A 15,909-nucleotide genomic window follows, 5' to 3' on the forward strand; every position below is an offset into this window, starting at 1 on the left:
CCACCACCCCCCACCACCATCACCACCCTCCCATCGGCTCCCATCCCAGAGGACCGTGGAGGCTCCCGTGTTCTGGAGCATGTCTCCTTTGTGCCAGGCACCGCACCCCCTGCCCCGTGTCCCCTGCTGCCCTGAGTGAGGAGTCTGTGGACTTACTTAGACAGATCCATGTAGGGCAGACATCAATGCTGAGTGTCCTCCATGCACAGACCAGTCTGTTGACGCAACTGGTGTCGTTCATGGAGGGCATTTCATCGGGCATGTCTGCCCTACAGAGGACTAATCAGTCTGTGGCCTTCTCCCTGACGGCAGCAGTGTCCCTCCTCCAACAGTCCTGCACCCCTCCTACCCCTGCACCACCCACGATTCCTAGCACCCTACCTGTCCCAAGCACACACACACCTGCACATTCACACAAACCCACAGACACAGGCAGCACACAAACACCCAAACCAAGGGCTAGACGTGCACACAAGCAAGTGCAGGGGACTGATACCACACTCACAGGGGATGGTTTGCAGACACACCCACTCTGCAGTCCTCCGATACCTCTCCCTCCCATCCCCCTTACCTCACCTGCTACCCCATCTCCACAGAAGCTCTTCCTCTGTGACCTTGGCCTCTTCCCCACTGACCCAGCAGATCCATCTTATAAGGGGAAGAGGAAGTCCGCACACACAGAGGGGAGTGCCCCTCACACCCGGACACCCTCCACCAGGCGCAGTCAGACTGAGGCCCCCAAATGCAAGTCCCCTCGGAGCCGGAAGAGCAAGACCCCACCCCCGCCCCGCAGCTCCACTTGCGAAATCTCCGTCCTCCATCTCCCAGGCCACCACTCCAGAGGTTTCCCCGCCACACCCTGCCCCAGGTTTTCCCACCCAAAGATACACCATCCCCAAAATGCTGAGGCCCTCCCCCTACCACTTGCTCTTCCACCCCTGGTCAGACAGTTAGTGCCACTGATGTGGGGACCACGTCCCCCCCCACTGTCCTGCCGACCTCACCTGAACCCCATTCCGCCTATATGAATTAGGCACTGCATTGGAGTCCACGACCACCCAGTCTGACTTGGGCACTGCAGTGGGGACCCAATCCACTCCATCTGACCTGCCCACTAAAGTTGTGCTGGCACCCACCCCATCTGACATGTGCCCCACAGTTGTGACTGCACTCACTACTTCAGACAGCTCCACTGCAGTTGCCAGTGACTCTCCTGCATCCACCACCCCTTCACTGCCTCCTTCTGCTGTGCCCTGATCCTGTCCCTGCGGTGCCTGGCCTGCCCCCATGTATGCCCCTCCGAGGGGATGTACCCTGTCCTTAGCAGTGCAGGCAAGCAACGTGTGACAGTTGTCACTCAAGTTCACTTCTTGTCATTTGATAATGGACTGGCCATTGACCTTTGTTTTGAACGGACGTTTAATTTTTCATCTACTGAATAAAGATTTTTTCTTTATTCTTGTGAATTTGATTTAGCTGTACATTAGGTTGATGATGTTTACCATGACCTTGCAGTTGTAATGCTGGATTTCAAATGTTGAATACTGAGGTGTTGATGTGAGGTACTCCATGTGGTCCGTGAGATATGTATCCTATTCTGGTCGGTATCCATCTCATCCTTTGCAGCTAACTGGGTGTGTCATGATCAACAATTTGTGAACATCTCTGTGAACATTTCATTTGCATGGTCACATCTGTGGCTTGCACACAGGCACATATGATGTGCTTCCCATTGCCCAATTTGTCTATTTCCCTGACTTTGGGCGCATCTCCACTGGACCTACAGGTGTGGACATCATTGGTGTAGGAGCAACTGGGTCCTCTGTGCAACTTGCTGGACATATGTGTTGAGTATGTGCAGATGACTTAAGATAGACTCCCGTACCCAGACTGTTGTGACCAGAGGCTTCATTGTGTGGTAACTGATGGCTGACTGACCAAGTGTTCTGCTGACATGACTGAGACCTGCGGGGACTATGTTTGGCACAGCTGAGCTTCCACAGGAGTTGAGTTCCCTCAAGTAAGCGTGTTGTTCCGTGACTTTGCCTGGGCCCATGGTGTGTGTTGTGTGAGCATGTGTGTATGTGTCCACATCACTTTTCATACACAGGCAGTGTTCCCTTGATATGCTCCTGTTGTTGATGCTTGCTGAGTGGTACTGTGTTCATCCCACAACTTTGCCATGGGCTACCAGATGTGTCGGTGCATGACACACTACTGTTAATTGGTGTTTCATCATTGGGATTTGTCAGTTCTGAGTGGTGATGATGTTGTCAGACACAGATGGGACACAGTCAGGGGTCCCCAAGGCCCTTGTTTGTTCGCAAAATCATGTAGTTGTCCCTAGGTGGTACCTTTCAGTGTTTGAGACATGTGTATGTGTGTGTGACTACTCCCACTTGTCCGGTTCAGGGCTGCAATGTTTGCAGGTGTCAGCATGTGTGCCTTGTGGTTCTCCTTGGCTTCTGCATTGTCCTGGGACTGTGGCAGGTATTCCACAGGTTACGTGAGCTTTGACGTCATGGCCATGTACCGCATACTTTGCAGTATGTCTGTCATTCACCAGGGTTGTACACTGTCCTTGTGTGATGATTCTGTGCACCTTAGTTCCTCCCAACATTACTGTGTTTGTCATGGGTGCATGTGCAATGTCACCTGTCCATGTGGGCTTCACAGATGCACATTGGTGCAGTTCAGAGTGTGTGGTGTTGAGGGTGGACTGATGTAAATGTTTGCATGGATGTGCCCCTAGCTCCCGTTTGTCCATGGATGACGGGCCATGCTGAGTGATATGTGTTTGTGTAGGTGTGATGTACGTTTGTGGCACAGGACATATGTCTGGGTTTCTCAGTTTGTACGACATCTACCTTTGTCAGCACAGTGGAGGTGTAATGCATGCTTGTGTCACCCCAATGTCTGGTCCCTGGGGGTAGTGCTGTTGTGTGTCAGTCTCTTGCTGTGTTAGTTTGTGTTCAGTGCCCGTCGTGCTCTCTCTCATCTCACAATGCCTGATTGCCCACTAAGGGGGCCCATTGATGGGTTACTTTTGTATGGCACTGTGTTCACATCTGTCTCACTGTGTTTCAGCCCCCCTCATGTGTTGTGTAGTTGCCTGGGGATATTGAGACACACACACACATGTTGTGTCAGATGTTCAGTGTGAGGTTGCCTGTTTGTGTTTGTGCATCTGCACCAGTGCATTGGTATTGCTGTTGTGGGCCATTGTCTGGATGTTGTTTTTGTGATTTACCCTGCTGTCCCTGTGAGTCATATCACATCATTCTGCACATTCATCCTGGTTGTTAGGTGCCATTTCTGGCATGGAATGGGAGTTTGTGACCTGACACCTACAGTCTACACAGGTTGTTTTGATTAGTGTGTCTATTTTCGAGATGTGTGTATGCTTTGTGATGTCCACTTCTGCTTTTATGTCATTGTATACTGTATGCATTGTCAGCCCCCATGGGTGGTGCTTGTCTGCACATGGCCGGGAGTATGTTAGGTTAACCCAGCACTGTTAGCCTCACCACATCTCTGTGGGTATGGGACACAACCACTACTTTGGCCCAAAAGTGTTTCATGTGTTGGGACCAGGAATCATACATGCTGTTTGGCATTTGCAGCTTTGCCCCTGATGACACTTACCTTTTGGTCACTGTGATGAGGGGGGTTTTAGACCCCCATCACCACAATGCTCAACATCTGCTGCAGTTTGGAACCCCACATTTAACTTTTGTTCTACACAATGAGGAGGTGTTATTGTTACATTGTAAACAGTGCTAGTGATGCTTGCCTTGTGTAGGCCACACTCATTTTTTGGTCACACATGTGATGGTAGTTACATTGTATGTTTGAAGTCATGATCACTGTTGTGGGCATTTGTCACAGACTACACACTGTTGTCATGATGTTAGGGGGGATGTATTTTGCTGACTTACATGATGTTGGTGTATGATGGATGTGTGGCACATCACACATCCTATGAGTCGGTGGCATTAGTGATGGGCAACATAGTCCCTAGGGTTGGGGGTGGCAGTAGTGCTGGGCAACAGGTTCCCTATGAGTAGGGGTGGCAGGAGTGATGGGCAACAGGTCCCCTATGAGTGGGGGTGGCAGTAGTGATGGGCAACATAAGCCCTATGAGTGGGGGTGGCAGTAGTGATGGGCAACATAAGCCCTATGAGTGGGGGTGGCAGTAGTGATGGGCAACATAGTCCCTAGGGGTGTTGGTGGCAGGAGTGATGGGCAACAGGTCCCCTATGAGTGGGGTGGCAGGGGTGATGGGCAACAGGTCCCCTATGGGTGGGGGTGGCAGGAGTGCTGGGCAACAGGTCCCCTATGAGTGGGTGTGGCAGTAGTGATGGGCAACATAAGCCCTATGAGTGGGGGTGGCAGTTGTGATGGCCAACATAAGCCCTATGAGTGAGGGTGGCAGTAGTGATGGGCAACATAGTCCCTAGGGGTGGTGGTGGCAGGAGTGCTGGGCAACAGGTCCCCTATGAGTGGGGTTGGCAGTAGTGATGGGCAACAGGTCTCCTATGGGTAGGGGTGGCAGTATTGCTAGGCAACAGGTCCCCTATGAGTGGGGTGGCAGTAGTGATGGGCAACATAAGCCCTATGAGTGGGGGTGGCAGTGGTGATGGGCAACATAAGCCATATGAGTGGGGGTGGCAGGAGTGATGGGCAACAGGTCCCCTATGGGTGGGGGTGACAGGAGTGCTGGGCAACAGGTCCCCTATGGGTGGGGCTGGCATGAGTGATGGGCAACAGGTCCCCTATGGGTGGGGGTGGCAGGAGCGCTGGGCAACAGGTCCCCTATGAGTGGGGGTGGCAGTAGTGATGGGCAACATAAGCCCTATGAGTGGGGGTGGCAGTAGTGATGGGCAACATAAGCCCTATGAGTGGGGGTGGCAGAAGTGATGGGCAACATAGTCCCTAGGGATGGGGGTGGCAGTAGTGCTGGGCAACATAGTCCCTAGGGTTGGGGGTGGCAGTAGTGCTGGGCAACAGGTCCCCTATGAGTGGGGGTGGCAGGAGTGCTGGGCAACAGGCCCCTATGAGTGGGGGTGGCAGTGGTGATGGGCAACATAAGCCCTATGAGTGGGGGTGGCAGTAGTGATAGGCAACATAAGCCCTATGAGTGGGGTAGCAGTAGTGATGGGCAACATAGTCCCGTAGGGGTGGGGGTGGCAGGAGTGCTGGGCAACAGGTCCCCTATCAGTGGGGGTGGCAGTAGTGATGGGCAACAGGTCCCCTATGGGTGGGGGTGGCAGTAGTGCTGGACAACAGGTCCCCTATGAGTGGGGGTGGCAGTAGTGATGGGCAACATAAGCCCTATGAGTGGGAGTGGCAGTAGTGATGGGCAATAGGTCCCCTATGGGTGGGGATGGCAGGAGTGCTGGGCAACATAGTCCCTATGGGTGGGGGTGGCAGGAGTACTGGGCAACATAAACCCTATGGGTGGGGGTGGCAGCAGTGATGGGCAACATGAGCCCTATGGGTGAGGGTGGTAGTGGTGCTGGCCATACAACCCCTATGGTGGCCTGTTGTTAGTGGCCATGATATGGATCCCCTGTGTGTGTGTGCCATTTTGCGTGTACGTGTCGTTTGTTTGTGTGGTAGGTGTCTGACATACCGTCTGTGCCATCCGCGTCTGTTCCTGATCCGGTCATAGATGTAGAGTACTGGTATGACCTGCGCGATGAGATTCATGATGTGTTCATCTCGTACACGCTGCTTGTTGCTCCATCTCATACCCGTTGCAAGCTGGTCCGTCTCGTAGCCGTGGATTGAGTTGTGGCGTGAATCGTAGCTGATATGCTTCTTTTCCGGATGCTGTGACGTGCCGTACGTGGCGACCCATCCGGCGCGTAGGAAGTACGTATCGTACTTGTCAGGGCGGAAACTGCTATGGATACTGCTTCCAGGCGACTCGGTTCGGCGTTAGGAGTTACGGCTCGGATGGGGAATGAAGCTTGAATCACAGCCTACGTGTCGGTCGGGTTTTTGTCAGTTATGCGCATCGTACTTCATCAACAGGACGGACCGGCTCCGGGTACAGGTCGGTAGCAAGGTAAGGCTACGAACAGCTCTCGGAGAGCTGCCCGACCAGGATCAGAATCTACCTCTAAAGGTACTACTGTGTTATTAATGTAGGTGTGAATAGTGTATATTTGGTTGAATGGATGGGGTGTAGATATAAAAGTGCCATCCATCATCCAAATATCACTAGTCTCTAAATTCATGAGGTTATGGTTTGTGCTAAATATTAGTATTCTTTTTGGGGTTTTTTTGTTATCATGCAAAAGAAAGGTTTCATTAGTAACAGTGACACTTAGTTCAGGAGGAATATAAATATCAGAGTATGTTTGGTGTGTTACACGTAGGGGGTTACTTGCCTGTTTTTACACTGTATAATTCTGCATACGTTTGGGATTGTGGGCATATAACTTTCTACATGCACAGGGATGTTTTGGGATACCTCTCTCAAAACTGAGCCGCAGGATTCATTGGAGGTGGATGCAAGGGATTTCATTTGATTTATGTTTTCTATTATCTCAATCTCCATTGCAGAGGCAGAGTGGTTATGCCCTGTGGTCCTTTCAACAGTGTCACCAAGAGTAACCGCTCTGCCTGTGCAATGGGATGAGTAATACTGCAGACACCTCCAATGACCCCTGGGCTCAGTTAATCTCTCCTTACAATAAACATAGCCACTGTACTTTAATAACCTATTGCCTATGTTGGATTTCAGGTATGCTGCTTGGCTTCCAATTGCCATTTTGATTTTTGCCTGGAAAAAAAATGCAAAAATATTATAATTTTTTCATTTTTAATTGATTGCATCCTGTGAGAAAAAAAATTAAGGGTCATTGTTTATTGATTACCAATTGTATTTTGAAATGACATGCTGTTTATTCGATTATTTGCCTTTTATTATACATGCTAAGATTTCATGCTTTACTTTTGTTGTTCAGTCCTGCAAAAAGAAAATTAGGCTTTTATTGTCTTTTTTAAACAAAAATTACTCACCTTTTCAAGGTTGTTATTGTTTATTTGCTCGTCCCTTTGATGGTTTTGGACTTTTTACTGGTGGGTGGGTTGATTATGGTTTCCAAAGTTCTGGTTGTTGTTTGATTTGTCTGAAAGATAATGATGAGATTTGTTGATTTCTTTGTAAATTATTTCTGGTCAGTCTGCTTTTGCAATTTGTTACTTGGGTTTTCAGTGATTTCTGTTTTGCTCAATTTTTTTAAACTAATGTGAATTGGGCTAGTTAGTTTTGGCCGTTTTGTGAGGACTTACGACTACCTTTTGATTTTTTATTTACTGCTGGAGAGATTTGATGGAAGTTCAGTTGCTGGTTATTCTTGGTTGTTTGTTTTTGCAGAATAAGTAAATCAGTGATAAAAAAAGTTGTTTGTTAAATGTTCAACTCTTTCCAAGAGTCAAGCACGTTTTCATGTTAGATTAGTAATTTTGCCTCCACCACTGTCCAGCACCTTTCTAGGGTCAATCACTTGGCAGTGCTAGAATAGTCATGTTGTCCTCCACCACTGTCCAGCACCTTCCCTGAGGCATTCTCTTGGTGGAGTTACAATACTAATTTAGCCCCCCTCCACTGTCTAGCACCTTCCCTGGGGCAATCACTTGGTAGAGCTAGAATAGTAATTTTGCCCCCACCACTGTCCAGCACCTTCCCTGAGGCAATGACCTGGAGGAGTTAGAATAGCAATTTTGCCCCCCACCACTGTCCAGCACCTTCCCTGAAGTAATCACTTGGTGGAGTTCAAATAGTAATTCTACCCCCACCACTGTCTAGCACCCTCCCTGAGGCATTTACTTGGCAGAGTTAGAATAATAATTTTGCCCCCCAACACTGTCCAGCACCTTCCCTGAGGCAATCACTTGGTGGAGTTTGAATAATAATTTTGCCCCCCACCACTGTCCAGCACCTTTCCGGAGGCAATGGTGGAGTTTGAATAGTAGTTTTGCCCCCACCACTGTCCAGCACTTTCCCTGAGGCATTAGCTTAGTGGAGTAAGAATAGTAATTTAGCCCCCATCACTGTCCAGCACCTTCCCTGAGGCATTCACTTGGCAGAGTTAGAATAGAAATGTTGCCCCCCACCACTGTCCAGCACCTTCCCTGAGGCATTCACTTGGCAGAGTTAGATTAGTAATGTTGCCCCCCCACCACTGTCCAGCACATTTCCTGAGGCAAACACCTGGTGGATTGTGTCTTTAAAATATTGCCTTTTTTTACTGACTATTACTTGCCATTTTACTTTGGCTTTTTAAGAAAGTTTTTTATTTTTTTGTTTTGAAAAGATATTCGAATGTTTACTTACAGCTGAATTGCCAAATGATTGGTTTCTTCGATTTGTAATTGCTGTTGTCATTTTTATCTTTTTGTTTTTTTGTGTTTTAAAAATGTTGTTTGATATCCACTTACTTTTAAATGGGAATATAGATTCTGGGATGTCTGTAGTCTACTTTGGGCTGATTGTGTTGTAATTAATATTAAAGTAATGTTTTAAGTTCTTGAAATATTTGTTTTCATTCTGAAGGTGTTTGGTGTTAAATGTTCACTTACTTCTGTCAGTAGATGGCAGTGTACGACTTGAAAGTATTGTCAAGTCTCCGCCTACTTCTGCTGAGTGTGGTCACCATGGAATGCCGTGTACCAGTGAACACAAAATGGTGGGTGGCTTCTTCTATATGTTTTTTAGGGGTTAACGAGAATTTGAAACAAAATATGTTCTGGAAATTATTTTTTCTCGGGAATCAGAACCTGACAGAATGTATATTTATTTTCGCTGTGTGAAATGTGTTTTTATACGTTTTGTTTCTTTATGTCAGCCATTTTGAGTAGATGATGGGTCAGGGGCGGTAATGGAAATAGTTGATGGACACCCGTTTTCTATGCTTTCTGTGCTTTGTATGTACATTCTGTTTATGACAGAAACTGTAGAGTGATTTTTAAAAATGTTGTTTGTATAGATCATTGAAATTCTTTTTTTTAATATAGAAAAATTGTAATACCAGTTTTTGGAAATGGCGATATTTATTAATACCTATGTATTTTAATATTTCAGCATTTGAATTAATACCCGAGTACTACAATTAATGCCTGGGTATTAATGTACTCCCCCACCCAAAATCCTAGTTCCCTTTGCATCCCATCCCAGACTATTGTTGTGCCCAAAAAAAAGTATTTTTTAAAATAATTTATTGTAGGCCTATTATGCGTTGTAATGGTATGCGTTGAATTTGTATGCGATTTAATGGTTTGCGTTGTAATGGCACTTTTAATACAACCCTATGTATTTGCGTTGTAATGGCTTGCATTTCAAAAACATGCAATGTAATGGTATCTGCTTTGTAAAAACTGGGTTGTAAAAGTATGCGCTGTAATGGTTTGAGTTGTAACATCATATATTCAGATACAGCATGTCTCGAAGAGGCAACAAATGAGCTGACTAGGCAAGACCTGTACACAATGATTGCTGTCCCCACATTTTCAAAAACGTATGGCACATAATAATTTAATTCAAAATCCCTCCACTGCATTTCACTGGAACATTTCAAACTACAAATCCTAATTTACCCTGCTTTGCCTCACTATCTGTGCAACTTCCACAAACACACAAATTCCTGTTAATACGCACGTCTTTCTTTCCAGGTTACTGAGTCTGCCACGTCGCCTCCCTACGCTCTTCAGGGATCAGGACCAGTTTGGGGCTGGGTCAGTTTGAATCTCGGAGTAAAAACCTTCTGTACTGTGAAATTAGAGTGATAGGTTTTATGATCAATTAACCTCATTCGAATAGGTCCAATCAGTGCTAAACAGATCCAATTGGACCATCAGCTCTGCTACCAAACCTGTAAGCAAGCAACTCAGTGCCTTCTTTTCTATCTTTAATGCATGCTAACTCCTCGGATTAGAGGCGGTGTAGTACCAATTGGATTTTAGTGCTCTCCGTTGGACCTGTCTCTGCTTGATTTAAATTTCATACAAGAAGATTAAGTTCTGAACATTTCCAAAAGGAATGACAGACAAAGATTAAAGTTTGAAGGTTTACTCCAAAAAATATAGAATACCGAAATACATAAGTTGTACCCTTTACCAATTTGTATATAAGTATACTAAACATAAACATACAGGAAAGACTCACTACAGTTCTACTAGAAATCCAGGATAGATTCTCCCTCTAAGAGAGGGGAAAGGTGAGCCCGTAACATAGAGAAATCACTTCCTTTAATAGGACTTTAGACAAAGAGGTTCATACATATACTACACAATTACAAGGCTCACATGGTATGCACCAATGAGGAACAAAAAAGAAGAATCATTTTACACTGGAATACATTTGAAGATTCTCTCGTCATTCTACTGTAGTTGACTCTGATATTCCCAGAGTCTAAACGGTGACATGACTCGTTATACAGTATGTTTTTCAGTCTGAGACAGTGGGATAGCTACATCCTGTCAAGTGAGACTGGGAAATCCTTAGTGCCTAGTTATGAGTTTGGTGGTCTTATGGACAGCCAAACCCACAGTGGCGGTGCAGCAACTTCCGCTCAGGCAGTCCAACCGCCCTATTACGAATTTGGTGGTTGGACCACCAATGGACCTCTGCAACCGCCAGGGATCCGTGATCCATCGGCAGTGGCGTAGAGGTCAGAGGCTTGCAATATGCTGGCAGAGCCCCTACGGCACCGCCAAGCATATTACAAGTTTCTTCCCTCCCACAATTTTCATGGAGGTGAGTCTGCCATGAAAAGTGTGGGGTGAGGAAAAAAAGGGGATTCTAAAAGACCCCCTGTTGCCTCAAGGCCTGGGGATGCATGCTGAGAGGCACGTGGTTTTCCTCCCTGTGTGCATGTGTTCCCTTTTCCTGCATGGCATGGACTTCACAGTCTATACCGTGCAGGAACGGGCTTTGGTGCTCCCATAGCATGGCACCACAGAGGGACTGCCTGCCAGACCAGGAGAAAACTCCTAATCTGGCGGGCGTCGAGTTTGGAGTTGCGGAAGCAACCAAACCCATGATCAGGCCCTTAGTCTTTTCCTTGTAAAGCCTCCAATTCATCTTTACAGTGAAAATAAAAGCAGCAAAAATAATATTGTGATAGGCTATGATGTCATATCCAAGATGGAAGAAAGTACAAAGTTGTCCTAAGTTAGTGAAAGTTTGGTTTCTCATTTGTTAGACATCACCAAATTTTAAAAACAGATCTGACACAAGTAAGTGTAAAATGCAAATATCGCATTTGCTTACCAATTTTGGGAACTCCTCTGGTAGACAGGGAGAAACAAGCAAGTATGCACAACAGCAGAATAGTTACTTGTTATCGGGGTGGGGCAGACTTAGTAAAGACTGAAAGATGACTATAAGTGTCTTTAGTAAACAGTATGGAAAAAGGGCAAAATCCTGTCCCAGAGTTTAGACATGCACAGTTAATTAACACTGTCACGAGAAAAACAGGATGGAAAATGAATTCAGTATGCCTGCAGACAGGTAAATAAGTATGCAAAGTGCTGAGTAGTGCAGTATACAGAGGTATTGAGTACACAGAGATGTAAATAAATAAGCAATGTATGGAGTTTGCCATAAATAGGGGTTTGCAGTAAAATAGGTGTACGTAAGTGTGTAATGGTTGGTGGCTTTTGGTTTGCAGCAACATGCAGTATGTAAAGGTGTAGACAGTGGCGTAACACAAAATGATGGAGCCCCCCTGCAGAATGTTGTAAGGGGCCCCAAGTCTCCAATATCTCTCAAATATTCATAGGCTTTGGGCTGAATGGTGGCCCCCAGAAAAGTTCCTCCCCTTCCGACCCAACCCCCGCATCGCAGTGGATGCAGGGGCTTATATTACGCTACTGGGTTTGAATAATAATGCAGTGTTTCTATGTGCATTATTTATGATGGTGTATGCAGTCCATATAAGTGCCACGCATGCAATATGCAATAATTTTCAGTATGCCTATTTCTTGTCACTGACAGACAGTACATAGCAGTGCTTAATTTGAGCTGGTGTTTTCCGGTACTCATCACCAGCACTTAGGGGGTCATTAGGATGGCGGGCGGACTTTAGGCTAAAATGGGCATCATCACGGATGGCAACGCTCTCAGCCCATCTTGCCTTGCTGGATGAGTCATGTTTTCTTTGGCGTCTGCCCATTGCCCCGTGTGAGGGGGCATGACTCACTGCCCATAGGATCTGTATGGTGCTCTGCCTCCGGAGTGCTCCGATTGTCTGCTCTGCTGACGGTGATCAGGTGTGAGGGTCCGACAGGTTCACATGTCGTGCTACATTGCCATGTGTGTGCTTTCACCCAGCAGTGTGTCCGAATTGGCAACTTTGCCAAACTACGCTGTGTTGCACCGAGCATGGACCTGCATCAACTTGCACAGGTGTGTGTGCACACGCGTTGTACCATGCACATGCATCCAGATCCCGGACGAAGGCAGACATTTTAACCGGTTGTGGTGGGATATGTGAGCAATCCCCACGATGCAACAAGTTGTTGGGACATGTGCTGTGGGTGACAATCTGATGTGACTGCAGGAACTTAGTTACTCGTCCATGAATGCCCGTGCAGCTTCACGTGCAATGTGTTCCAATAGTACGTCATTGTCGTGTTAAAAGGAACACCAGGGTGAGCCAATCCATTAAGTGGTCCGGGCAGTTGTGCTCAGCCCATGGCCTTTTACCAATCCGCATTAAAGCCCAATAGGGGAGCGCCTCAATGTGGTCACTGCACACGAGGAATTGTGCAATCTCCCATGCACAACTACCAATACATTCTGTTCATTATCCAGCAGGGGACACAGACACAGGTCATAGTCCAATTTATCAACAGTTGTGTTGGATAGGCAGACGTCCATGGGACACTCGAATGTGCATGTTCGGCAGTGGAACCAGGGCTGGACGCAGGTGACGTAGGAAAGGCGGAAGCTGAGCCGGTAACAGATCTGCAGCACTGCCAGTGGCACTGTGCCCAGTAAATGCAGCATACATGCACGGTACTGTTCCACGTGACGGGGTTGTGCATGTTGCCGGTGTGGCCTGCCATTGCGTTGGTGCGTCTCGTTGAACCGGCACTCTTCTGAACTGCGGCAGTTGTGTGGAGGATATGCCACAGCTCTGAGCAATGATTTGAATGTGTGTGCAAGGTTGGGGAGAGTGGCTTTCTGATCCTGTGTGTGTTAAGAGCATCCCATGTGTGGGTACCACAGGCAGGGGCTTCTGTGTGTGGGGTGTGGATGAGTTGGATAGTTCCTTTGCGGAATGCGTGGTGTGGGAGTCGTGCCCGTCTGCCATGGCATCTCTCTCAGGGTGTTCCAGGCGTGTTCTGGACCAAGGTCAGAGGTGCAGGTGTCCTCCCGCCTTCTGCATTGGAACAATGGAGCTTTCATCCCTGATGTTTGTCTGACTACTACTTGCGTTTTAGGGATGTGACTTGGCTTTGGCACTGAGATTGGGACTCAGCCTTGGGCTCATGGTGTACGGATGGTGATACACACACACATGATGGCATGTGGAGCCAGGTGGCCGAGAGGCCTTGCGCTGCTTGTGCAATCTCACTCTGTCTCTCTCCCTCGCTCTCTCCCTCTCTTTCCTTTGGTGGGCGCATGGCACACCTTCTTCTCTTGGATTTGGTCTTCCAGGCTGTGTGCTACGGATTGTCCAGTGAGGAGCCACTAGGACGCATCCTAAGGGTTGTCTCAGCTTTTTTTTGTATGGTGTTTTGTGTTGGGGATTGCATTGATGTTTGACTGAGTCTCCATTTTCTGGCCACGCAGGTCGCTTGAATTTCCTGCTTGTGCGACATCAGGCAAAATGTTTGTATTGGGATTCATGGTGTTGGTGTGCAGTTTCTTTGTCCAGGGTTGGGGGTGGGCCCGGGGATGGGGTGCTGGGGTGTTGCAGGCCTGGGTGTTGTGTCGGTGGGTGTTGTGGCACTCTTAAGTGTCCGAGCCGCATGATGGGTGGGTCCGCGGCATTTGTTGTCTTTCCGATGTGGCCCTGGGCTGGTCTCCCTTTTGTGGTGCTGGCTGCTCTCCGACTTAACACCAGGTCAGAGCAGGTGTAGATTTCCTGGTGCTAATGCGCCTTATCGCGGGTTTTGTGTTCTTATCGCTGATCGGGCTGGTTGTTAAGAATGTTGAGGAGTGGTGTGGTCGTGCCTTTTGGCAGGCAACGCCCTCTCTGCATCTCATTAGCGATAGTTGCAGGGGTCCTCTGTGGCGATGTTTCTTGCGGCTGCTATTGTGGGTAAACTGGTGCTGTGGGCTGTTAGCACCAGCTTGTGAATGGGGAGGTAGATTTATCACGACTTTGGCTGCGATAAAGTGCCGTTAATTCGGAGATAGCTCCTTGTGAATATGGCTCTAATAGTCACTTCTCCAGTGTCGCGTCACGTTACTCCAGTGCAGGAAGTTAGGGCCTGGGACGTTCGGCAGGTGGGAAAGGCGATGGAGTAAAGCACTGATACATAAAAACTACGAAGTGGAACGTCCCTGCTTCAATGAAGACAGAACCAATTTTGTTTGTACCTATCCCTGTTTGTAAACTTCACCGTCGACTCATCTTTGCAGTTTGCGAAGCTTACTCTCATCGATTATTTTTTTTTTAAAATAAAAGCAATGTTGTGACGCCTATAAAATAACGTCACGACGTTATCCTTCAGCCCTGAGGCCTGTGGCAGTAATGCCTTTAACTTGAAAGTGCTGCGCGTTGTTAGGACGGAGGCAGGAAGAGGACACTACACGCATCCTACCCTCACTGGCCGATCTTACTCTATGTATTTTTTTTTCTGGAATAGTTACAATCACGTTTGAATGTCTTTACAAGCAGCCACTCATCACCTCTACTTTTCAACTTTCATTTTAATCGCCTTTCATTTTATTTAACGATTTCGATTTATTTTAGAAGAGTACATGTCTCTCAGGGGCTGTTTTCGGGCATTTCTCTCAATTTTCTAATTAGTTGTGGTTTTTTACGTCTACAACCCGATTGGTAAATCACAAGCAGCTCCTGGCAGAAAGTGAGATGCAATTTCATGTGAAATATAGAACAACTGGAGCCCGCGGATTCATATTCTCGGTAAACGACTCACTGTCCCAAGAAGGACTAGTTCTTTCTTCATCTCTGCGAAGCTCGTTTGTTTTTCGGACCCCTCAGCAGTTGCACCGGCCTGCTCCGCTGGAGATAATGAATCTTTGCCAGCCTGATGACGGCACTGTTTCAGAATGGATCGATTTTACTTTGATTTCATTCCACTGAGCGCTAAAGTGCCCAGAAGAGGATTGCGGGCGCTGGAGTTGATATGTAGGAGATGAAGCTACAAGAACCGAATAAACTTCACAGCCAGAGGTACTGCGTTAGCCAGCGACGCTTATGGACATCAGAATTAACAATTATGCCTCAAAAAGCACTTTAGAATGGATGTCAGTAGAAATATGGGGACAGATTTACAAGTCCCCTGCATCATTTTTGCGTAATTTTTCTCATGTTAAAAATGACGCAAAAGTGGCTCAGGGGGCTTGTAAATTTGCCCCTTGGTGTCGTCTCTTTGAAGCCAGGAGTTTTAGGGTCACAAGGGCACTAGTGAAAGCTCTTATAATAGGCTCCTCCAGCACCATACTTGGGTAGTAAGAGTCAGCCATATTTAGGAAGCAGTGGGCCCATGAAGCCTCTGGGTCCCGGTGCCATTGCTCCTACTGCACAGTTGACAGCTATGATGGCCCATGTTTGAGGATAATCACATTCGGTCCCAATGCTTTTTACATACCATTTATACACGTTAATATACTCTCAAAACTTTTTTTATTTTAGCAATCATTTTTGTCAGAAGTCACACTTTATAGGGGCTGCTTCAAAGCACTTGGGGAAGTGA

The sequence above is a fragment of the Triturus cristatus genome, chromosome 3_1 (assembly GCF_964204655.1).
Source record: "Triturus cristatus chromosome 3_1, aTriCri1.1, whole genome shotgun sequence".
NCBI classification, from domain to species: domain Eukaryota; kingdom Metazoa; phylum Chordata; class Amphibia; order Caudata; family Salamandridae; genus Triturus; species Triturus cristatus.